The sequence below is a fragment of the Oncorhynchus masou genome, chromosome 21, assembly GCF_036934945.1.
Source record: "Oncorhynchus masou masou isolate Uvic2021 chromosome 21, UVic_Omas_1.1, whole genome shotgun sequence".
In the NCBI taxonomy this organism is placed as follows: Eukaryota; Metazoa; Chordata; class Actinopteri; order Salmoniformes; family Salmonidae; genus Oncorhynchus; species Oncorhynchus masou.
The window spans coordinates 42,301,613-42,326,843 of NC_088232.1; the positions used below are offsets into that span (position 1 = coordinate 42,301,613).

A 25,231-nucleotide genomic window follows, 5' to 3' on the forward strand; every position below is an offset into this window, starting at 1 on the left:
CACACACTTTTTCAGTTCTGCCCACATATTTTCTATAGGATTGAGGTCAGGGCTTTTTGATGGCCACTCCAATACCTTGACTTTGTTGTCCTTAAGCCATTTTGCCACAACTTGGAAGCATGCTTGAGATCATTGTCCATTTGGAAGACTCATCTGCGACCAAGCTTTCACTTCCTGAATGATGTCTTGAGATGTTGCTTCAATATATCCACATAATTTTCCCACCTCATGATGCCATCTATTTTGTGAAGTGCACCAGTCCCTCCTGCAGCAAAGCACCCCCACAACATGATGCTGCCACCCCCGTGCTTCACGGTTGGGATGGTGTTCTTCAGCTTGCAAGCCTCCCCTTTCTCCTCCAAACATAATAATGGTCATTATGGCCAAACAGTTTTTCTCCAAAAAGTACAATCTTTGTCCCCATGTTCAGTTGCAAACTGTAGTCTGTTTTTTTATGTCGGTTTTTGAGCAGTGGCTTCTTCCTTGCTGAGTGGCCTTTCAGGTTATGTCTATATAGGACTCATTTTACTGTGGATATAGATACTTTTGTACCGGTTTCCTCCAGCATCTTCACAAGGTCCTTTGCTGTTGTTCTGGGATTGATTTGCACTTTTCGCACCAAAGTATGTTCATCTCTAGGAGATAGAACGTGTCTCTTCCTGAGCGATATGACGGCTGTGTGGTCCCGTGGTGTTTATACTTGCGTACTATTGTTTGTACAGATGAACGTGGTACCTTCAGGCATTTTGAAATTGCTCCCAAGCACGAACCAGACTTGTGGAGGTTTACAATGTTTTCGGAGGTCTTGGCTGATTTCTTTTGATTTTCCCATGATGTCAAGCAAAGAGGCACTGAGTTTGAAGTTAGGCTTGAAATACATCCACAGGTACACCTCCAATTGACTCAAATTATGTCAACTAGCCTATCAGAAGCTTCTAAAGCCATGACATAATTTACTGGAATTTTCCAAGCTGTTTAAAGGCACAGTCAATTTAGTGTATGTAAACTTCTGACCCACTGGAATTGTGATACAGTGAATTATACGTGAAAAAATCTGTCTGTTAACAATTGTTGGAAAATTACTTGTGTCATGCACAAAGTAGATATCTTAACCGATTTGCCAAAACTATAGTTTGTTAATTAACAAGAAATTTGTGGAGTGGTTGAAAAACTAGTTTTAATGACTCCAACCTAAGTGTATGTAAACTTCCGACTTCAACTGTATGAATATAGGGCAGCAGCCTCTAAGGTGCAGGGTTGCGTAACCGGGTGGAAGCCGGCTAGTGAAGGCTATTTAACAGTCGAATGGCCTTAATAAAATAGAAGCTTTTTTTCAGTCTCTCCGTCCCAGTTTTGATGCACCTGTACTGACCTCGCCTTCTGGATGATTGCGTGGTGAACAGGCCGTGGCTCGGGTGTTTGACGTCGTTGATGATTTTTTGGGGCCTTCTTGTGCCATCGGGTGCTGAAGGTGTCCTGGAGGGCAGGTAGTTGGCCCCCTGGTGGTGCGTTGGGCATACAGTACCACCCTCTGGAGAGCCCTGTGGTTGCGGGCGGTGCAGTTGCAGTATCAGGCGGTGATACAGCCTGACAGGATGCTCTCAATTGTGCATCTGTAAACGTTTGTGAGGGTTTTAGGGACAAGCCAAATTTCCACAGCCTCCTGAGGTTGAATATGTAACTACTATGATAAGGCATTTTGGCAGATCCAAATGTGGTATCAGGTTGGGTGGAAAAGATGTTGGGTACTGTTAAATCGGTGAAGGTAAGCTGAAGTGGACTTGTGATGTTTGTGTTTCTTCCGCCCAGAGGGAGTGGGCGCTCTGTGCGTTTTCAGTTTTGGGTCTTTACCCGACAAAGTCATGTTAGGATATTTCAGTTATCCTGTTAGATCTTTAGTGGAAAATCCACTGCCGTGTTTCAGGTACTACGTTTATGGTCATGTTGCACCAGTGTTTAGGAGGGAGATTACAAGATGTGAGAAGTGTGCAGGAGGGCATGAGACAAAGGATTGTGTAGTTTCAGTGGTAAAAGTTGTGTGTCAACTGTAGGGGTGCCCATGTTGCTGGAGATCGGAAGTGCATGTGTTGTATGCTGAGGCAGGTGTTGTATGCTGAGGCAGTGAAGAAAGTAGAGGAAGATGGGTCAAGGGTGAGTTATGCTGAGAGGATCCTTCTGAGTAGTAGATTTGTGCCAGCACAGAGGGACGGGCCTATGAGTTATATATGCTTCAGTAAGGTTAGCTTCTTAGCGTTCATTCTGTAGCAATGGTTATCAACTGTACCGCAGAAATGGAAAGTAAATCACAGAAAATAGATGTTGTTTTGGCAGCAGCTGAGAAGTACTTGGGTGTACGAGATTTGACTTCAGAAGAGTTACAGGGTGTGTTGACTGGTGGTGTCCCATCCTTCCAGGTCATTGGCCTTCAATTACTGGAATAAGGTGCTGGGTTTTAATGAGTGTAGGGTAATTAAAAATATATGTTTTATTACATTTTTCCCGTTTCCCCTTTATCCACGATGTATTACAACGTGTAATGGATTTATACTGTAGTTCAGTTGGGGGCGGTAATGCAACATAATGGATGCCAACCGCCATTATACCTCATTTAAGAAGATCACAGCATCGAGTCACCGCACGACACAGAAAACAGACCAGGCTCTAAAATACACGCCACTAAAAACACACATGGATCTATAGGAACCAGTATATCGGTGAATACAGCAAAATTAGACGCGCCTGACCATTACCTCAATGTTACACATTATGCTAGGTTATGTATGCAGGGAGAATTGCAGTTGCTGTTTGGAACTGAAATATTTTATGGAGGCTTGGAAGGACGTGGGGGAGCGGGAGCCGAAGTGGGGAAACTGGAGATTGCTACAACGTACAGGAAACTACAGCTTCTGCTGGCTACGAGTAACCCACGCGCACGGGACGGGGTGGAAACATGGCCGCGAATGGCAACAATTTAACATCTGGGATGGGAGAAATTATCCAACTGGACTTTGGTGGGACACGGTATTACATAGTTTAAATTGACCAATTCAGTCTAAAAGAACTGTCAATGTGCTTGCTCTCAGGGAGGGGAGGATAGTATTAACAGACTCGAACAGGCAGACAGACGGCTTGGTCGTTTCTTTTTAGGTTGATATGATGTCGCAGACGATAACATGGAATTCGGGCTGCGATAAAATGCACGAAAAGCACGCAACACACGCGCCCGCATTGTCAATGCGTGTTTACATTGTTGCAAAACGTATTTTAGGATATGTCTGAACAATGTGTAGTAAATTGCCCAAATTATTGACGGTGTTCCAGTCACATATGTGTTAGCAGCAGCATATGAATTACCCAAGCATGATATCCCACATTAAACACTTTCCATAATGTATGTGTGTATTGATCTGTAACATGATCCCACCTTGGCTTGGACATAGGAATACAATATGTGGTGATATCCTACACCTGGGCTTGTGTATCTCTCTGGATGAATATGATGAAAAACGTGAAAACCTATGAGAATTCATGAAAAATAGTATTGTACAATACAATCCACTGTTATTGAATCTCATTAATTTTGCGTTGTCATGATATGTCTGAGTCGGTTTGATCTTAGGTATATCCTCTCCTTCCTCAGGTTCAGCACCTCTAGACAGACTCTCATGTGGATCCCAGACTCTTTCTTTTCAAGGTGGGTCAATCCACACATCTCTATCTCTGCTAAGATGTGATCTGGCTACAGCTCTGGAAAGGTGACCCAGTTCACTTCATGTTTATCTCCCAGCGAATCAATTTTGATCATGTACTGTGTATCAAACAGCGTTAGGACTACAGGATTGCCCCACAGTTGAGATAAAGCCAGAGCGAAAGCTGAGATTAGCTTTTTATGGCTAACTAGAGCAAGAGGTTAAGTGTGTGTATGTGCCTGGGTGTGTTTCAGTTTGCTGAGTGGGAGAATATCATCTCTACTGGATGAAACTGGAGCTGTGAGTTCTGAGTCTTTCTACTAAACATTCCACAGATGTACTTTCTTATGCTCTTTTATACAGTGATATTACTGTACCAATGGTATTTACCCCCCCCCCCCCCAAAAAAAAAGAAAAACAACATGATTCTAAATGTCCCTCTTGTCCTCTAGATATTTATTGACAGGGACCCAACAGCCTTTGCGCCCATCTTGAATTTCCTTCGAACCAAAGAGTTAGACTTAAGGTAAGAATACCTGACCCTCCTTACATACAAGTTCAATACGTGTATATAGTCTACATTATGGGGAAGCATATTGGGCCAGCTTAGGTCTTGACTGATGTTCTCTTCTCTTCGTAGGGGGGTAAACATTAACATTCTCCGCCATGAAGCTGAGTTTTATGGGATAACGCCACTAGGTATGGCCTCCATGCACTAAATTGAATAATTACTATGCTACTATCTGGTATTACTATGGTATTACATAATTATTTATTTGCTATATTTCTCACGTCATGTCTTTAGCTAATCTGGAGAAAAACACAAATAATAATCACTTTATAGTTTTCCCTTGTCCACTTACCTATTAGCTATCAGATACAGTATCCCTACCTATATAAAATATACAATATGAAACTACTTTCCTGACACGAACTGCAGATTTGGTGGCATAATTATGTTTGGTTTCTGAAGTATTTCTGAATATCTGTCTCTTGTGTTGCGGTGGCTGTCTTCAGTGAGGAGGTTGCTGCTGTGTGAGGAAATAGAACGTTCGTGCTGTGGCAGTGTTCTGTTCCATGGATACCTTCCCCCTCCAGGTACTGTGTTCCCACAACTCCTCTTACCTAGAATTCTGCATCCTCTGGCACAGGTGAATTACAGGACATTGTACTCTCTCTCTATTCCTCTGTTTGCTTACAAGGGAAATATAAGTGCTCTAGTGATGCTCTTTCTAGTGTTAGTTTTGTCTTTGTACTTTTGGTATCTTTGACATTTATAAAATGTGTTAGTAATGTAGAATTTGATGTATTGTTTCATGAGTTAGTTGGTTGATTGGTGGATTGAAGAATGTGCTTCTCCCAGCCCGTAACTCTAGCCCCACCCCTGCAGCCTCTGGTCTTGCCGCTGAGGATCGGCCTGGTCCTAGAGGAGCAGAAGGGGGGTTCCCCCAAACCTGCCCCCCCACACATCCCTTCCCGGACCCCCTGGAGCCGAGGCGCCACACAGACTGGGTAAGCAGGGGGCAGTTAAGGGTTAAAAAACAAGGATGTGTGTAATGAGGCATGGAGCAGAACTGGAGCTGGGCTGTTCTACTCCCCAGACTCATTAGAACACTGTGTGCCTGTTTAACGAGCAATCAGAATACTCAGTCCTACCATTGGTCAGGAGATGGGCTGTGTGTGTGTGTGCCAGGGTTTCCTGAAATTGCCGAATTTTGTCCCCAAAAATGTTTTTTAGAAAAGCCGATAAATAAAATTGGGGTGAAATAATGCATTTTAGCCTATTCACTGATGGAAATACCAGTCTATGGAAATACATTTGACTAGTCATGCTTATCGGTCTATAGGTCATTTTCATAATTGTATGAAATTAAATTGGCTTGTGTGCACAGTATATTTGTTATTTATCGTATCACACGTGTACAGCATACAAATGCAGAGCCTTTGAGTAGAAAATCTGTTCGACCACGCTGAGCTGCTGCAGCATCTTGTGGTGCTTTCAACACAACTGGGAAAATACGAGGTCAAATCATGATGTCAGTGATCTTCAGTTCGGAAAGTCAGAGCTCTAGAAAGAGGCCAGAGTTTCCGAGTTGGAATTAGTTTGGAAAGTCAGAGCTCTAGAAAGAGGCCAGAGTTTCCAAGTTGGAATTAGTTTGGAAAGTCAGAGCTCTAGAAAGAGGCCAGAGTTTCCGAGTTGGAATTAGTTTGGAAAGTCAGAGCTCTAGAAAGAGGCCGGAGTTTCCGAGTTGGATTTAGTTTGGAAAGTCAGAGCTCTAGAAAGAGGCCGGAGTTTCCGAGTTGGATTTAGTTTGGAAAGTCAGAGCTCTAGAAAGAGGCCAGAGTTTCCGGTTGAAATTCCCGAGTTGGATGACTGTTCAAAAATATTTTTCTTATTCGGAGCTCGTTTTTTTCTCAGTTGTCTTGAACGCTCGGAAGTCTGACATTTCCGAGTTCCCAGTTGTTTTGAACGTGGCATCAATCAGCAATGGAAGGCAGGCTTCATAAAGCGCATCACACACCACTTTACAATGTGCTGGAGGCAGTATGCATTTTGAAAACATGCACTTAATTGTTTGAAACCTGAATGTTTTAATACAGTATTATGAGGCATGTCTTAACTTGCTTCAAAGTAGCCTATTAGATCATCTCTTTCTAAATGTATAACAAATATTTTCATCTCTGTCACATGAAACCCCTCGCATGTGCAATGCCCTTTTGACAACTGTGTTGTCCCGCTAATTGCATTATGGAAGGAACATTCAGGCGTAGCCTCCTGCCTTGTGTGCAATGCCCTTTTGACAACTGTGTTGTCCCGCTAATTGCATTATGGAAGGAACATTCACGCGTAGCCTCCTGCCTTGTGCGCATTGCTGCGCTTATAATGTGAAGAAATAATAGTTTAGCAACATTTTAAGCTAAAAGTTCTGATCTGTTGCATCAGACTCGTTGCTTTTAAAAGGTATTGTTTGTTTATGTAGCCAAGGCCTACTGGTTGTATGAATTTGGGATCTGTCTATAACTGTCCCAGAGTCTGTTTGGAATAGGCTATTTCTTTCTTAAAAAGCTGACCAATAGAATAGGTAGCCTAAACCTTTCTACTATAGTAGATTGACATAAGTTAGTTGTTTTGCTACTTGTCTTGTTGGATGAAGAAAAGCATATGTGGACAGTTATTCTAACATGTTCAAAGTGCACATCAGAATTAGGTATTAGGTATCGGCATATCATTGTGTCCTAGACTTGCGTGTTCTGTTAATATGATTTTACATATTCTAAATGTGATTTACATCATTCTTTGCACTGTGGGTGGACACCCTAACCAGGTTACGCATCCAATGCGTATGGGTCTGGTCAATGTCTCAAATGTCCAGTAAATTAAAATGGTGCCGGCAAATGTCAGGCGCCACATTTTCCCAACGGAAACCTTGGTGTGTGCATGTGTGTGTGTGTGTGGCTGCGTTACAGCTGGAGTTAATATGACACAGTCTGGATGGGGGTGAGAAGCACCAGAGTCAAAAGCTCCCATTTAACCTAGTTCTGAGATGGTGTGTGTGTGTGTGTGTGTGTGTGTGTGTGTGTGTGTGTGTGTGTGTGTGTGTGTGTGTGTGTGTGTGTGTGTGTGTGTGTGTGTGTGTGTGTGTGTGTGTGTGTGTTAGAGCCACAGCCGGTTTAAGCTGGTCAGAGACCATGACAGGGCTCTTAGTGTAGTACGCACAGAACTGAATTATTCTATGAATTATATTGATGACACAACATTTTGTTGACACCCTCACCCAAATACATTTTACATGGTCATGTACAGACTTTTAAAAATCACATTGGATTCGTAAGCACTATTGCGCAATCATGGTAATGTACAGCGCATGTCTAGCATAAAAAGTAGGGGAAATGGTACCAGCACCAGCCTACCCAAACCAGGTAACTGACAAAATAAAGTGACACCATTCTTCTATGAGAAATTCCATAATTTGGTGTTTTGTTGAAGGTGGTGGAAAATGCTGTCTCAGGCGCCGTGACAGATGATTTACATCGTTTTCATTCTCATCAAACAATTAGTGACATTGTCATTCTGTGGGGGCATAGCCATGGTAGCCAAAATAATGGCCTGCCTGGCATTTTTATACTTGACTCTAAGCATGATGGGATGATATTTTCACCTGTGTGAAAGCACCTGCTTTCAATATACTTTGTACTATATACAATATACTCTGTACAGTTACCTGTGCAGCACTGTGTGTCCAGGCAGTTAGTCAAGTACTATGGAAAGTACTATGTTATGTTTCCAGGTGCTGTGGTGGATCCTAGGAAGGTGCTGATTGTAGCTGGACATCATAACTGGATCGTAGTGGCCTATGCACACTTTGTCATCTGTTACAGGTAACTTTGGCCTTTGTAGTTGGATCCATCCACTCAGAGTTGATATTGTTGATAGATTATAAATCTGGAGTGTGTGTACTGACGTGTGTGTATTCTCCACTCCAGGATAAAGGAGTCATCAGGGTGGCAGCAGGTGTTTTCTAGCCCCTATCTGGACTGGTCCATTGAGAGAATCGCTCTCAACGCCAAGGTACTGTTGTACTGCTATAATCACAATGGATTGTCCTGAAAGTTGCGTTATCTATCATATGTATTCTTTTTAAGGTGGTAGGCGGTCCCCATGGCGATAAGGACAAGATGGTGGCAGCTGCCTCCGATAGCAACATCATCCTCTGGAGCATCCAGGACGGAGGGAGCGGCAACGAGATAGGTAGGGGGGGTGTGTTTGAGAGATTGTGAAAGAGAGACATGTTTGTGTGTGTGTTATTGACTCACTCTATCCCCTCCTCTCTCTCGCTCCCCCCTCTCTCTGTCTCTGTTCTATCTATCCCTCGCTCTCTCTAGGTGTGTTTAGTCTGGGTGTACCAGTAGATCATCTATTCTTGGGAACCAGCTAGTGGCCACTAGTCACATGGGGAAGGTGGGGGTCTGGAACGCTGTCACACAGCATTGGCAGGTAGTAATACATAGGGTGTGTGTGGCTGTGTGTCATTGGAAGTGGGTATGTATGTGTTTGACATTGTGTGTATGAGAAAGGGAGAGAGTTTAACCCTTTCTTTTCTCTCCAACAGGTGCAAGATGTAGTTCCCATCACCAGCTGTGACACAGCTGGCTCCTTCCTGCTTCTGGGTTGCAACAACGGATCCATCTACTATATAGGTACACACACTTCCTGAATTGAAATGGAATTCACCCCAGCCCTTCTTGGTTTCATATGTTCTCTCTCTCTCTCTCTCTCTCTCTCACTCTCACTCTCACTCTCACTCTCACTCTCACTCTCACTCACACACACACAGACATGCAGAAGTTTCCTTTGAGGATGAAGGATAATGATCTGTTGGTGACAGAACTGTACCATGACCCATCTGACGATGCCATAACTGCCCTCAGTGTCTACTTCACACCCAAGACCAGTGAGTACATACACAGATACATTCTCAAACATGCATGTGTACATGCATGCACACACATCAACGAAGACTAAAATATATTATTTGGGCCTCCCGGGTGGCGCAGTAGTTAAGGGCGCTGTACTGCAGCGCTAGCTGTGCCACCAGAGACCCTGGGTTCGCACCCAGGCCCTGTCGCAACCGGCCGTGACCCGGGAGGTGCATGGGACGGCCTGGCCGGTAAGGATATCCTTGTCTCATCGCACACCCGCGACTCCTGTGGCGGACCGAGCGTAGTGCACGGTGTTTCCTCTGACACATTGGTGCGGCTGGCTTCTGGGTTGTATGGCGCTGTGTTAAGAAGTTGGGTTGTGTATCGGAGGACGCATGACTTTCAACCTTCGTCTCTCCCGTGCCCGTACGGGAGTTGTAGCAATGAGACAAGATAGTAGCTACTAAAACAATTGGATACCACAAAATTGGGGAGAAAAAGGGGTAAAATAAAAAGAAAGACATATATTATTTGAGTTCAGCCTTTCTTAGCAATGATCTTTTGTGACATATTCTCTCTCTTTCACAGTGTTGTAATAATGTGCAAATAGTTCAGACCCTTTACTCAGTACTTTGTTGAAGCACCTTTGTCAGCGATTACAGCCTCGAATCTTCTTGGGTATGACCCTACAAGCTTGGCACACCTGTATTTGGGGAGTTTCTCCCATTCTTCTCTGCAGATGGTCTCAATTTCTGTCAGGTTGGATGGGTAGCGTCGCTGTACAGCTATTTTCAGTTCTGCCCAGAGATGTTTGATTGGGTTCAAGTCTGGGCTCTGGCTGGGCCACTCAAGAACAGTCAGACTTGTCCCGAAGCCACTCCTGCGTTGTCTTGGCTGTGTGCTTAGAGTCATTGTCCTGTTGGAAAGTGAACCTTTGCCCCAGTCTGAGGTCCTGAGCGCTCTGGAGCAGGTTTTCGTCAAGGATCTCTTTGTATATTGCTCCAAATATTGTTTCTCATGGTTTGAGTGTCCTTTAAGTGCCTTTTGGCAAACCCCAAGTGGGCTTCCATCTATCCATTCTACCATAAAGGCCTGATTGGTGGAGTGCTGCAGAGATAGTTGTCTTTCTGGAAGGCTCTCCCATCTCCACAGAGAAACTCTGGAGCTCTCTGAGTGACCATCAGGTTTTTGGTCACCTCCCTGACCAAGGCCCTTCTCTCCCTATTGCTCAGTATGGCCGGGTGACCAGCTCTAGGTAGAGTCTTGGTGGTTCCAAACTTCTTCCATTTAAAATGATGGAGGCCACTGTGTTTTTGTGGACCTTCAATGCTGCAGACTTGTTTTGGTTCCCTCCCTCAGATCTGTGCTTAGACACAATCCTGTCTCGGAGCTCTATAGAGATTTCCTTCGATCTCATGGCTTGGTTTTTGCTCTGACATGCACTTTCAACCATGGGACCTTATATAGACAGGTGTGTGCCTTTCCAAATCATTTCCAATCAATTGAATTTACCACAGGTGGACTCCGATCAAGTTGTAGAAACATCTCAAGGATGATCAATGGAAACAGGATGCACCAGAGCTCTAATTTGAGTCTCATACCAAAGGTTCTGAATACTTATGTAAATAAGGTGTTTCTGTTTTATTTAATTTTTTTCAATTTGCTAAAAAATCTAAAAAACTGTTTTGTAGATTGATGAGGAACATATGTATTTCATCCATTTTAGAATAAGACTAATATAACAATGTGGAAAAAGTCAAGGGGTCTGAATACTTTCCGAATGCACTGTATGCTATTATATTCGGTCCTGTTATGTAAAATACTAATGAATCATAGTTATCTTATGAGACATTGATTCAGCTCTGATTTAACTTTACTAAACAAGCACCATTGTGGGAAGTGATAATCTTCTATTTGTAATAATAATAAGTGATTTTACATTTGTCATTTAGCGGACGCTCTTATCCGGATCGACTTACAGGAGCAATTAGGGTTAAGTGCCTCAATCAGGTTTTTCACGTAATGGCCCAACGTTCTCAACCGCTAGGATGTCTGCTGCCCTAGTGATGAGTAGGGCTATTAGACGTAGGCAACAGGTATTGATGAGGGTTATTTTAATTGATTCTTGGTGCAGAAAGGACAGCACAGTAACTAATTGGTCACATATCGGTCTGGGTTCCACTGCGCAACAGGGCGTCCGTGGAGTTCTCTTAAGGATCTGCCCCTTTTTTCAATTTTAGCCTAAAATTACATACCCAAATCTAACTGCCTGTAGCTCAGGCCCTAGAGCAAGGATATGCATATTATTGGTACCATTTGAAAGGAAACACTTTGAAGTTTGTGGAAATGTGAAAGGAATGTAGGAGAATATAACACATTAGATCTGGTACAAGATAATACAATATTTAAAATGCAAGAGAAAGGCCATAAAGTATTATTCCAGCCCAGATGCAATTTAGATTTTGGCCACTATTTGGCAGCAGTGTATGTGCAACACTTTAGACTGATCCAATGACCATTGCATTTCTGTTCAACATTTTGTGTCAAGACTGCCCAAATGTGCCTAATTTGTTTAATAATACCTTTTCATGTTCAAAACTGTGCACTCTCCTCAAACAATAGCTTGATATTCTTTCACTGTAATAGCTACTGTAAATTGGACAGTACAGTTAGATTAACAAGAATTTAAGCTTTCTGCCAATATCAGATATATCTATGTCCTGGGAAATTTTCTTGTCACTTACAACCTCATGCTAATCACATTAGCCTACGTTAGCTCAACCGTCCTTCAGGGGACCCACTAATCCTGAAGAAGTTTTTAAGAACTTGGATTCTAGATCTCCTTTGTGTGATGATAAGGTTAATTCGGTGGATCAGTTTGTGTGCATATGCATTTGAGGTGGTATTTTTCTGTAAACTAAGCACTCGGACATAAAGTCTCTTAAAAGCGTGTTGTGCCACCACGAGCAGATTGTCACGTTCTGACTTTAGTTCCTTTGTTATGTCTTTGTTTTAGTATGGTCAGGGCGTGAGTTGGGTGGGTTGTCTATGTTCCGTTTTCTATGTTGTGTTTTTGCGTTTGGCCTGGTATGGTTCTCAATCAGAGGCAGGTGTTGTTCGTTGTCTCTGACTGAGAATCATACTTAGGTAGCCTTTTCTCACTTGTGTTTTGTGGGTGTTTATTTTCTGTCTTTGTGTATGTCACCAGACAGGACTGTTTTGTTTCATATAATTCTCGTTGATATTTTTGTTTTAGTGTTCCGAGTTGAATAAATATCGTCATGCGACTCCTCGTCAGAAGAAGAGGACGAGCGTCACACAGATTTATAGAAAAATTAAATACAGAAATCTATGCTGAGCAAAAATATACATATGGAGCGTGGTTCGCTCTGCGTTGTGTACTTTTAATTAGGACGCTGCCGCAACTGAAGGTCTGCTAGTTGAATTATTTTTATTTGCTCTGCACACGAAGAGACAACACACATTATGTTAACCCTTGGCGCAGTAATAGCTCTCAGGCACCTTGCTAGCCAAAGGTCAGGCAAAAGAGAGCGCCAAAAGGAAACAACAGGTGCTGCGTGCACACATTCAGTGCACATTCAGTGCACAACTGCACACTATACAATACAAGTAAGATGTTACAGAACATAATCCGGACAAAATAAAAGACATACCTGCACACGAAGAGACAACACACACTATGTTAGCCCTTGGCACAGTCATAGCTCTCAGGCACCTGCGCAAGCACATGGACACTCACTCAAACACTGTCCCAAGTACTCACAAGTTACAATGGATACCCTAGTTAGCGAGCTTTGTGAAACTTGTTAACATAAATCTTTATCTTGTCCACATTGTAACAAATTTATGGTTGCATAACAGCACATTATGTAACATTACCACAGTTTTATATTGAACAATTTCGGAGCCAAGGACAACATACCTTGCTAGCCGAAGGTCAGGCAAAAGAGAACAATAAGGGGGTAAGGAAATACAATCACTGCCCTGGGGCATTGGGATACTTTTTTAAACCTGAGGAAAGAGTGCCTCCTACTGGCCCTCCAACACCACTTCCAGCAGCATCTGGTCTCCCATCCAGGACCAACCCTGCTTAGCTTCAGAAGCAAGCCAGCAGTGGGATGCAGGGTGGTATGCTGTTGATAGAGTTGCATTAATAATTTTGTTCAGTATATTTTAAAATAAATCATTTACAGCCAATAATAAAGAGGAAAGACAGCAGTGGGATGCACTTCGATCATGTACAGTGTTTTCAGGTGGAAATACCTGGCGAAGCCACTGCTCTCTATCTATCCCCTTCTGATCTTGCATCCTTCTCTCTTCCGTTGCAGGCGTAAAAGAAACACAGACCGGACACGTAGGCGCGCAATGGATTATGGTCATTGTAGTTGATTATCACGTTTTCTACGCTAAACTATGTAGAATATTGGCCTGTAACTACAACTTCCTACTACATCACACAGTTCGGCTTGATCAGATTTATCTCTAAATAAAGTGTACAATGTGCACATTGAGCTCACAGAAAGAAAAAAAAGAAAAAAAGGAATTCAAATAATTAAACCGACATCGGTCAAATTACCGACATTTCAGTTAATCGCTCAGTTATTATGGAAGCTGGATAAGAAAATAACAATGATGATGATGATGATATATCTGTATGTATCCAGAGTGGGTCTGGCTCCAGAGTGGTTCTGGCTCCAGAGTGGGTCTAGCTCCAGGGTGGTTCTGGCTCCAGAGTGGGTCTGGCTCCAGAGTGGGTCTGGCTCCAGGGTGGGTCTGGCTCCAGAGTGGGTCTGGCTCCAGGGTGGTTCTGGCTCCAGAGTGTGTCTTGCTCCAGGGTGGGTCTGGCTCCAGAGTGTGTCTGGCTCCAGGGTGGGTCTGGCTCCAGGGTGGGTCTGGCTCCAGAGTGGGTCTGGCTCCAGGGTGGGTCTGGCTCCAGGGTGGGTCTGGCTCCAGAGTGGGTCTGGCTCCAGAGTGGGTCTGGCTCCAGAGTTGTCTGGCTCCAGGGTGGGTCTGGCTGTGTTTCATATACATTGTGTGTCTCTCGTCTGTCTGTCCGTGGGTGTGTGTTTTGTCTCCTTTTAGTGTGTGCGGACAACAACCATGTGCGTACGTGGACAGTGACGCGGTTCCGAGGCATGATCTCCACGCAGCCTGGCTCCACCCCCCTCGCCTCCTTTAAGATCCTCTCATTGGAGGAGACTGAGAGCCACGGCAGCTACTCATCAGGCAATGACATTGGTGAGTGAGGGGGAGCGGGAGGGAAGGAGAAAGTGAATAGATATGGTAAATGGAAGGGGTGGATGGACAATTGTTAAAGTAAATCGAGAGCCCAGTATACAGGGTGGGTCTAGAGCCCAGTATCCAGGGTGGGTCTGGAGCCCAGTATCTAGGGTGGGTCTAGAGCCCAGTATCCAGGGTGGGTCTAGAGCCCAGTATCGAGGGGTGGGTCTAGAGCCCAGTATCCAGGGTGGGTCTGGAGACCAGTATCCAGGGTGGGTCTAGAGTCCAGTATCCAGGGGTGGGTCTAGAGCCCAGTATCGAGGGGTGGGTCTAGAGCCCAGTATCCAGGGTGGGTCTGGAGACCAGTATCCAGGGTGGGTCTAGAGCCCAGTATCCAGAGCGGGTCTAGAGCCCAGTATCCAGGGTGGGTCTAGAGCCCAGTATCCAGGGTGGGTCTAGAGCCCAGTATCAAGGGGTGGGTCTAGAGCCCAGTATCCAGGGTGGGTCTGGGGACCAGGATCCAGGGTGGGTCTAGAGCCCAGTATCCAGGGTGGGTCTAGAGCACAGTAACCAGGGTGGGTCTAGATACCAGTATCCAGGGTGGTGTGGTCTCCCCTCAGGTCCATTTGGGGAGAGAGACGACCAGCAGGTGTTTATTCAGAAGGTCATCCCCATCACCAACAAGCTGTTTGTTCGCCTCTCCTCCACTGGGAAAAGGTATTACACATCAGTACACACATATAATGATGTTATAGCCTTGTCTGATAAACATGGTCATTTAGCTCTTTCATCCAGCGTTTTCACAATTCCTGACATTTAATTCTTGTACAAATTCCCAGTCTTAGGTCAGTTAGGATCACTACTTTATTTTAAGAATGTGAAATGTCAGAATAATAGTAGAGAGAATGATTTATTTCAGCTTTTATTTCTTTAATCACATTCCCAGTGGGTCAGAAGTTTACATACACTCAATTAATATTTGGTAGCATTGCCTTTAAATTGTTTAACTTGGGTCAAACGTTTCAGGTAGCCTTCCACAAGCTTCCCACAATAAGTTGGGTGAATTTTCTGTAGGATTGAGGTCAGGGCTTTATGATGGCCACTCCAATACCTTGACTTTGTTGTCCTTAAGCCATTTTGCCACAACTTTGGGAGAATGCTTGGGGTAATTGTCCATTTGGAAGACCCATTTGCGACCAAGCTTTCACTTCCTGACTGATGTCTTGAGATTTTGCTTCAATATATCCACATCATTTTCTGTTCTCATGATGCCATCTATTTTGTGAAGTGCACCAGTCCCTCCTGCAGCAAAGCACCCCCACAACATGATGCTGCCACCCCATGCTACACTGTTGGGATGGTGTTCTTCGGCTTGCAAGCCTCCCCCTTTTTCCTCCAAACATAACTATGGTCATTATGGCCAAAATGTTATATTTTTGTTTCATCAGACCAGAGGACATTTCTCCAAAAAGTACGATCAGTAGTCTGGCTGCGTGGTCCCATGGTGTTTATACTTGAGTAGTATTGTTTGTACAGATTAACGAGGTACCTTCAGGCGTGAATTATAAGTGAAATAATCTTTCTGTAAACAATTGTTGGAAAAATGACTTGTTATGCACAAAGTAGATGTCCTAACCGACTTGCCAAAACTATAGTTTGTTTAACAAGAAATGTGTGGAGTGGTTGAAAAATGAGTTTTAATGACTCCAACCTGAGTGTATGTAAACGTCTAACTTCCAACTGTAAATTCACCAAATGTGGTCCAAGTAGACATTCCACCTATAACCCAGGTATTGCTAGTACTATGCTCCAGCCATAGAAATCCTATGAAATTACTATTAATTTACTATTACTATAGTATTGTAATTCATTTATTATAGTATTGTAATTCATTTACTATTACTATGGCTCAAACACACTGAGCTACCAGAACTGTGGCTGCTCTGTTCTGGTCTGAATGCAGTCAGTTCCGGTCTGTTCCAGTCTGATGTGGTTTGTCCTGCTTGTCGCCCACAAGGATCTGTGATGTGGCAGCAGTGGATGGGACCACCATCTCGTGTTTCACAGTTAGGGAGTGTGAGGGTTCTAGCAGGATGGGTTCTAGACCCAGGAGGTATCTGTTCACAGGCCATGGCAATGGCAGCATTCAGATGTGGGAACTCACTCCTGCTATGGACACTGCCAACAAGGGAGAGGAGAAGAAGAAAGATGGTAAGGAGAGTGTGTGTGTGTGTGTGTAGTGGAAAGGTGTGTCTGTGTGAAAAGATAACAAATCATCTGTATAGGAACATTATGCATCTGAGGGCATTGTACCTATCCATGGCTTGTAGTCTGTTTATTATCTATCCTGTTGCCTAGTCACTTTACCCCAAGCTCAATTACCTCGTACCCCTGCACATCGACTCAGTACCTGTACCCCATGTATATAGTGAAGATATTGCTACTCATTGTGTATTTATTCCTCGTGTTCTTTTTCTATATTTTTCTCTCTGCATTTGACAGATAACATTTGATTTGATTAGTCATTGACACTTTGTTTTGACACTGATCAATTATAATGTGTTTGATTGACAGAGGTGGGCGGGCCAACAGAAGAGGAGCTGCTTCAGCTATTGGACCAGTGTGACCTCAGCACCTCCCGCTGTGCCACGCCCAACATCAGCCCCGCCCCCTCGGTGCTACAGCCCAGCCGTCTCCAAGAGTCCTGCTCCAGGTCAGTCTCTACACCCCTGAGTCTGACTCTTTATGTTGTGCACGTTTGTCTGTCTACTGTGTCTTTTTCATGCTGTCTATATCTATTTCTCTGACCTCCGTTGTCTTTATCTCTCTAGCCTCCAGCTGCAGGCACAGGATCCCATTCCAGAGATGGCCAGCTACGAAGCTCTGCGACCCTACAGAGAGAGCCCACTGCTGGCCCGAGCCCGGCGCACAGAGTCCTTCCACAACTACAAAGACTTCCAGAACTTCTCCCTAGGGAAAGGCCTGCTGGAGAGCCCTGAACAGGCTCCAGGACAGGGAGCACGCCCAGGTACAGAAGCCAGAACCCGGTCACTGTGTGAGGCTGGAACGGAGGTTGGGAGGAGGGGCTCTGCCATGGAGCTTTGGGCTAGCCAAACCACTAACGCCGCCTACGCTAATGTCTTTGCTAACGTTGCAGCTGAGGGTATCACAGAATCGCCGCGGCAACCGCCTGAGAGCCCTGGTGGAGACATTCGTCGAAGGCTCCAATCGGAGGAGGAGGAGTGGGCGGGGCTTGGATCAGGGGAGGAGGCTAGGTCTGAGGTGAGGAGGAAGGCAGGGTTTGAGGGGGGGTTGTTTCTGGGCAGGAAGAGGGCATCTCCCGTCCCCCAGCTCTCCTCGCTGTCCTCGGGGGTGTCCTCGGGGGGATGCAGTGACTCCTCCTCCACCGCCTCCCCCTCCCCCACTAAGCTGGCCTCCACTTCCCCCCGGCGCAGGAAGTGCAGCGAGCCGGCCAATCAGGACAGCAGCCTGTGAGTGAAAGACAGCTCTGATTCAGACACCCTTTGTGTCTGTCAGTCAACAGCTTCAGGTAGAAGTTATCCCCGTAAACACTGATCTAGGACCAGCCAACCCTCCACAAGCCTAACCATTAGGAGGAACTGGCCTTAGATCAGTGTCTGAGGGCAACTTCATCTTACAGGCAACACTCATGTGCCGCAGCCTAAGGATCATGACTTTAACCCTTTATATATATATCCATCATTGCTGGTATCTGGTTGCTACACAATTAATAATAATAAATTATTTGGTGGTGCTTATATTTGTTCTAACGTCATACATGTACAAGTGTGTATTAATACTTGTGTGTGAATTGGACATGTGTTTTTTGTATATCCCAACTCTCCAGGAGACACCCTTGGAGTGTGGGTTCACGGCCAGGGTGCACCTCCAATGTTTGTTCCAATAGTCCCTCATGACATCATTCAGACTTTTTGTGTTGGATGCATGTAGTTTACCGACTGTTAACAAAGTGCTACATACCTTTATTTCCCCCTTGTGGTCACTTTCCCAAACCAGTAGCCAGTAGCCATGTGTGTTGTGTTTCAGACATGAATGAATTCAACACGACACAGTAAATCACTTTATCTGTACTTCCTGATCGAAACAGACCGACGTCTCATGCTGACGATCAATGTGACTTTCCATGGTATTGTTTCTTTAAATATAAGGAGGATTACATTTTGTAGTGCCTTGTTTGACATCAGCCAGGATCTACGTATCCCCCTGTCCTGTGATGGAGAGAGGATCTGGAGTCTTAAGGGCAGATTCAATCAGATTGGCAGCCGCATAGCGTCGTTTTGGAGGTGTCGGAGGTGGAACTGCATTAGAGCTGTCAAATCTACAAGAGGCTCGTTGCGTAACCTGTCATTGGATGCAACGAAACCACACAGACTGTAATCCCAACAAATCCCATGCGGCTGCGTTAAAGTTCAAACACTCAAATTAGACTGGTGGGCATAAATCCCCCATCAAATGAGCATGAAAACATGCATCAGCCTCACATCAATGACATCAGTCATTATTTTTAATATGATAGAAGCCTGCACTTTCTAGTGCCGTTTTGAACCTCTAGCACAAAGGGATAATAAGGAAGGCGATTGATGTGTGACAGGAGCATCCGCTCACCGATATGTCAGCTCATACCGCGTGTACACCTCCAACACATTCAGGCTGTATCACAACTGGCCGTGATTGGGAGTCCCATAGGGCGGCGCACAATTGGCCCAGCGTCGTCCGGGTTTGATCAGTGTAGGCGGTCATTGTAAATAAGAATTTGTTCTTAACTGTCTCGCCTAGTTAAATAAAGGTTAAAAACAAATGTGCTGCTATGTGGATGTCGGCAAACGCTGGTTAAAGCTCCATCTGATTGAATCCACGCCTTAGACCAATGGTTGTACTTCTGACTGTCCAGTTGTCACAGGTTGGATAGCTGCTATTATTGTCACTCCTGTCACCCAACGATAGCTTTCAGATGGAGAAAGAGAATAGGGGAGAGAGAGAGAGAGAGCAAGAGTTATCAATGGAGCCCATCCTTTAGTTCCCTTCCTAAGACATCCTCTACCCCATCACTGGACCAGACCTGGGTCAAGTACATACAACTTGAGGTGCACTTGATTTAGCTTGTCCACTACAATGGAACCAATGGAATAGTCCCAAAAGTGCAAACTCTGCCCAACACTCTTAATCAAGCACACCCCTTGTATTTGAATGTACTGTATTTGATCCAGGTCTGTTTTAGACAGAGGTGTTCAATAAGAGATGGAATGTTGAACATGTACAAAGATGTACATTTAAATAATATGCAACCTGATTATACTGTATATGAAGAGTACACCTACAAAATCCATATATATATGTATGTAACCATACTGATGCATTTAATATTTATGTAACTATCTACATATTTGCTGTTGTTTGCGACAAATCTGTTTGTTCTCATATAATATATATTGATATGAATCATATTTTATCGTACCTAAATTGTATTTGCACTCGCACTATGAAGACTAAATAATGAAGTAACATTTTATTTGATATGAGATTATATTGAGCCCTTTGAGGAATAATGCCTGTCCCTCTGTGTCTAAGGCCTGGATTTATTCCGATCCACGTTAGATCCGCCTTATAGTGCGATTTGACATTTAAAGGTAATTTCCTATTGAGCCGACATATCCAGCGTTTACCGTGAATGCGGTTTCTACGAAAGTGGGAACATTGCCTTTAAATGTTGTATAGGGGCGATCAGATTGAATCTATTTGAATGTTGTATAGGGGCGATCAGATTGAATCTATTTGAATGTTGTATAGGGGCGATCAGATTGAATCTATTTGAATGTTGTATAGGGGCGATCAGATTGAATCTATTTGAAAGTTGTATAGGGGCGATCAGATTGAATCTATTTGAATGTTGTATAGGGGCGTTCAGATTGAATCTAATTTGAATGTTGTATAGGGGCGTTCAGATTGAATCTATTTGAATGTTGTATAGGGGCGTTCAGATTGAATCTATTTGAATGTTGTATAGGGGCGATCAGATTGAATCTATTTGAATGTTGTATAGGGGCGATCAGATTTAATCTATTTGAATGTTGTATAGGGGCGATCAGATTGAATCTACTTGAAAGTTGCATAGGGGCGATCAGATTGAATCTATTTGAAAGTTGTATAGGGGCGATCAGATTAAATCTATTTGAATGTTGTATAGGGGCGATCAGATTGAATCTACTTGAATGTTGTATAGGGGCGATCAGATTGAATCTATTTGAAAGTTGTATAGGGGCGATTAGATTAAATCTATTTGAATGTTGTATAGGGGCGATCAGATTGAATCTACTTGAATGTTGTATAGGGGCGATCAGATTGAATCTATTTGAATGTTGTATAGGGGCGATCAGATTGAATCTATTTGAATGTTGTATAGGGCGATCAGATTGAATCTAGGCCTAAACTACATCTCTTCTCATATTTATACTTTCACTGCAGCCAGATACTAAAGAAAATTAATAGATCTATTTATGTTGCTCGTTATAACATTTTGTATAACACCGTATGTACAAACACATTATTATGTTGCTGTATATAGTATGTATCAGTGCTTACTGACCTATGGTATAGTACTAATCTGTTATTCACCTGTTGGCACTGCTGTTGTGTCTGAGCTGACTAGACAGGATGAAGTCTAAAGACTGGACCTATTTATGACCCTATGGTTCAGCTTGGGTTTAGCTGGCTAGTAGTATTCACACTAACCTGGTAACCTTATATTGTAAAGTCGGGTATAATAGGGGTGCAGGCTTTTGCTTCATCCCAGCAATAACAAACTTGATTGACTCACAGGGATAGATTCAATCAGTTTTGCCATTACGGCATAGCAGTTTCATTGTTTTTATCTAGGCAATGTTGGAGGTGTTGAATGAGCAAATGGCTCCCGGTGTTCTACATATCACAGACATGGCCATTGGGTGCGCCAAATCGCATTAGTAATAATCCCATGCAGCCTTGTTACAAGTTTGAACTATTTAAAAACATTTGAGTAATTTAGCAGACGCTCTTATCCAGAGCGACTTACAGTAGTGAGTGCTTACATTTTCATACTTTATTCGTACTGGTCCCGTGGGAATCAAACCCACAATCCTGGCATTGCAAGCTCCATGCTCTACCACCTGAGCCCCATGCTCTACCACCTGAGCCCCATGCTCTACCACCTGAGCTCCATACTCTACCACCTCAGTCCCATACTCTACCACCTCAGTCCCATACTCTACCACCTCAGCCCCATGCTCTACCACCTGAGCTCCATACTCTACCACCTCAGTCCCATACTCTACCACCTGAGCTCCATACTCTACCACCTCAGCCCCATGCTCTACCACCTGAGCTCCATACTCTACCACCTGAGCCCCATGCTCTACCACCTGAGCCCCATGCTCTACCACCTCAGCCCCATGCTCTACCACCTGAGCTCCATACTCTACCACCTCAGCCCCATACTCTACCACCTGAGCTCCATACTCTACCACCTCAGCCCCATGCTCTACCACCTGAGCTCCATACTCTACCACCTCAGCCCCATGCTCTACCACCTGAGCCCCATGCTCTACCACCTCAGCCCCATGCTCTACCACCTGAGCTCCATGCTCTACCACCTCAGCCCCATGCTCTACCACCTGAGCTCCATACTCTACCAACTGAGCTCCATGGGAATGTGTTGTAACATACACCTTTGTTAGTCTGATATAAATCCATATTATTTACTTTAATGATTTCTCAATTTGAGCGTCATTATTTCTATATAGCCAACACTTTCTCGTTCTGAACTTCTAACGCGACTGGGATGGGTGTGACGGGCATCACGACAATGACCACACAAGCAGCTGCTCACAGATTTGACAGCTCTAAGCAGTTAGACCTACGACACCACCAAAAGAGCAGCTATGCGGGTGTCCACTATTGCCATTTAATGCTTGATCTGAATGAATCTAGTCCATAGTCTTTGGACAGACTGTCATGTGATCAACATGTCTGTTATATTTCAGGGGGTAACGCAGGGAGGAAGCATCCGCTTGGTGTGGATACTCTTGTCAGTGTGTGTGTGTGTCCTAGACGGTGTCTTTAACACACTTGGCAGCAGCGCTGACCTCAGGAGAGAAATCTTCCCTTTAGAGACGTTAGCAACTTTGTTGTCTGAAAATGGCATTTGACAGCAGTGTGATTTATGAGTGTAATAAAGTGATGTTGCTGCATCTGAATGTGTGAGCTGCCAAGGGCCATACTGTCTGCTACAAGCACTTTTTAAAACTTTGACAATAGTTGTGAATGTGAACGTGCAGCTACTATTGCCCTTGTCAAAATGGCCTCCTTGAGTTGGGGAACAGTCGTAACTGCCAGTTTGGTGTGTCCCCTTTTAAGGGACATAAAAACAAAACTAACAGCAATATGGCTCGCTGAAATACCATCCCTTCAGGCCTGTGTGTGTCTGTGATGTGAATTGGTTGACATGGAGGACCTAATACTTGTTGAATGGCAGGCCTTAGTTTTGCAGCTCCAGTTCTACTGCTTGGTAGAGGGGTTTGGGTGGCCAGGGTGAGTTACTACAATGGGACTCCCCTAGAGGGATCTGTGGATGTGTGTAAACTCAAGGTTCAGACAACGGTGATAAATGTGTGCCTATCTGTCACCTACGACATATGTCTAAACTTCATACAGTTTAGTGTGGTTTTAATATTGGTTTCTCCACAAAAACTCTGTTGTTGACGAGCATTCTGTTTATCTGTTGGTAGATGATGACATTTTCATAAGGCCTTTGTCAGTGTAACGTCTCGATGTACCACCTGTCATAGGAATTGTTACACTGCGTTGAGATGAAATAGGTGTGTGTTCTGTAACTATTAACTGCTGTCCTCTCTGACGTCTCCTCTAGTCTGTACTGATGGAGTAAAACACAATAACCCAGTATATCAGCCTTCTGTCCTCTCTGACGTCTCCTCTAGTCTGTACTGATGGAGTAAAACACAATAACCCAATATATCAACCTTCTGTCCTCTCTGACATCTCCTCTAGTCTGTACTGATGGAGTAAAAAACAATAACCCAGTATATCAACCTTCTGTCCTCTCTGACGTCTCCTCTAGTCTGTACTGATGGAGTAAAACACAATAACCCAGTATATCAGCCTTCTGTCCTCTCTGACGTCTCCTCTTGTCTGTACTGATGGAGTAAAACACATTAAACCAGTATATCAGCCTTCTGTCCTCTGACGTCTCCTCTAGTCTGTACTGATGGAGTAAAACACAATAACCCAGTATATCAGCCTTCTGTCCTCTCTGACGTCTCCTCTAGTCTGTACTGATGGAGTAAAACACAATAACCCAATATATCAACCTTCTGTCCTCTCTGACGTCTCCTCTTGTCTGTACTGATGGAGTAAAACACAATAACCCAGTATATCAACTTTTTGTCCTCTCTGACGTCTCCTCTAGTCTGTACTGATGGAGTAAAACACAATAACCCAGTATATCAGCCTTTTGTCCTCTCTGACGTCTCCTCTTGTCTGTACTGATGGAGTAAAACACATTAACCCAGTATATCAGCCTTCTGTCCTCTGACGTCTCCTCTAGTCTGTACTGATGGAGTAAAACACAATAACCCAGTATATCAGCCTTCTGTCCTCTCTGACGTCTCCTCTTGTCTGTACTGATGGAGTAAAACACAATAACCCAGTATATCAGCCTTCTGTCCTCTCTGACGTCTCCTCTAGTCTGTACTGATGGAGTAAAACACAATAACCCAGTATATCAGCCTTCTGTCCTCTCTGACGTCTCCTCTTGTCTGGACTGATGGAGTAAAACACAATAACCCAGTATACCAGCCATCTGTCCTCTCTGACGTCTCCTCTTGTCTGTACTGATGGAGTAAAACACAATAATCCAGTATATCAGCCTTCTGTCCTCTCTGACGTCTCTAGTCTGTACTGATGGAGTAAAACACAATAACCCAGTATATCAGCCTTCTGTCCTCTCTGACGTCTCCTCTTGTCTGTACTGATGGAGTAAAACACAATAACCCAGTATATCAACCTTCTGTCTTTCCTCAACACCAACCACAACTCTGACAACTGTGTCATACATAGCACACGTTTTCAAGCCTCACTCCAATCCTGTTGGTTTCCACACATTTAATGTTGATGTTGGGAGATGGTCTATTTTAAAGGCCAGGATTGAATTAGCTTGTGGATTTTTGGACAACGTGTCATTTAAAGGTAATGAGCTGATAGATGCAGCGTTTACAGTGAATGTGGTCTCCGCGAACGCTGGAACGTTGCCTTTAAAACGTGCATTGCCGACAAAGCGACATCGGATGGAATTCCGGCCAAAGTGCGTGCATCTACCACCCACTGGTTTTCAATACCACCAACAAAAGCAGCATACCACACTATTTAAGTTACATCACAATATTTATTTCTCAAATACATTATTAATTGGGAGACATTCAAAAAAACAAATTCATTACAATATGACATGTCTTATCATGAAAAAGTAAAAAAGCACCTAGATTTTTGATGAACTGTTTGTGCCCAGCTCTCTACACAAAGCTGCACAAGAAGAGTCAATTAGTTTTATTCAACTGGTCACTGTCTATGTTCTAACCAGGCCAGGTGCAGGAGAGGGGCAGAGAGATCTAAACTAGGACACTAGAGTGGCCGGCCTCTCTTCAGCTATGTCACTACTCAGATCATCCAACTGTACAGCCAACCATGTGCCATCTCTCTAGCGCAGGGCTTCACAAACTAGGTCCTGGGGTTTGCCCTGGCACTGCACAGCTGATTCAAATAACCAACTCATTGTCAAGCTTTATTTGAAT

General features: G+C 44.0%; 1 pseudogene; it reads left to right on the forward strand.

The window, feature by feature from the left end:
- The first annotated feature begins 2,882 nt into the window (after window positions 1–2,882).
- Window positions 2,883–23,327, forward strand: LOC135508380 (BTB/POZ domain-containing protein KCTD3-like; annotated as a pseudogene).
- The last annotated feature ends 1,904 nt before the right edge of the window (window positions 23,328–25,231 follow it).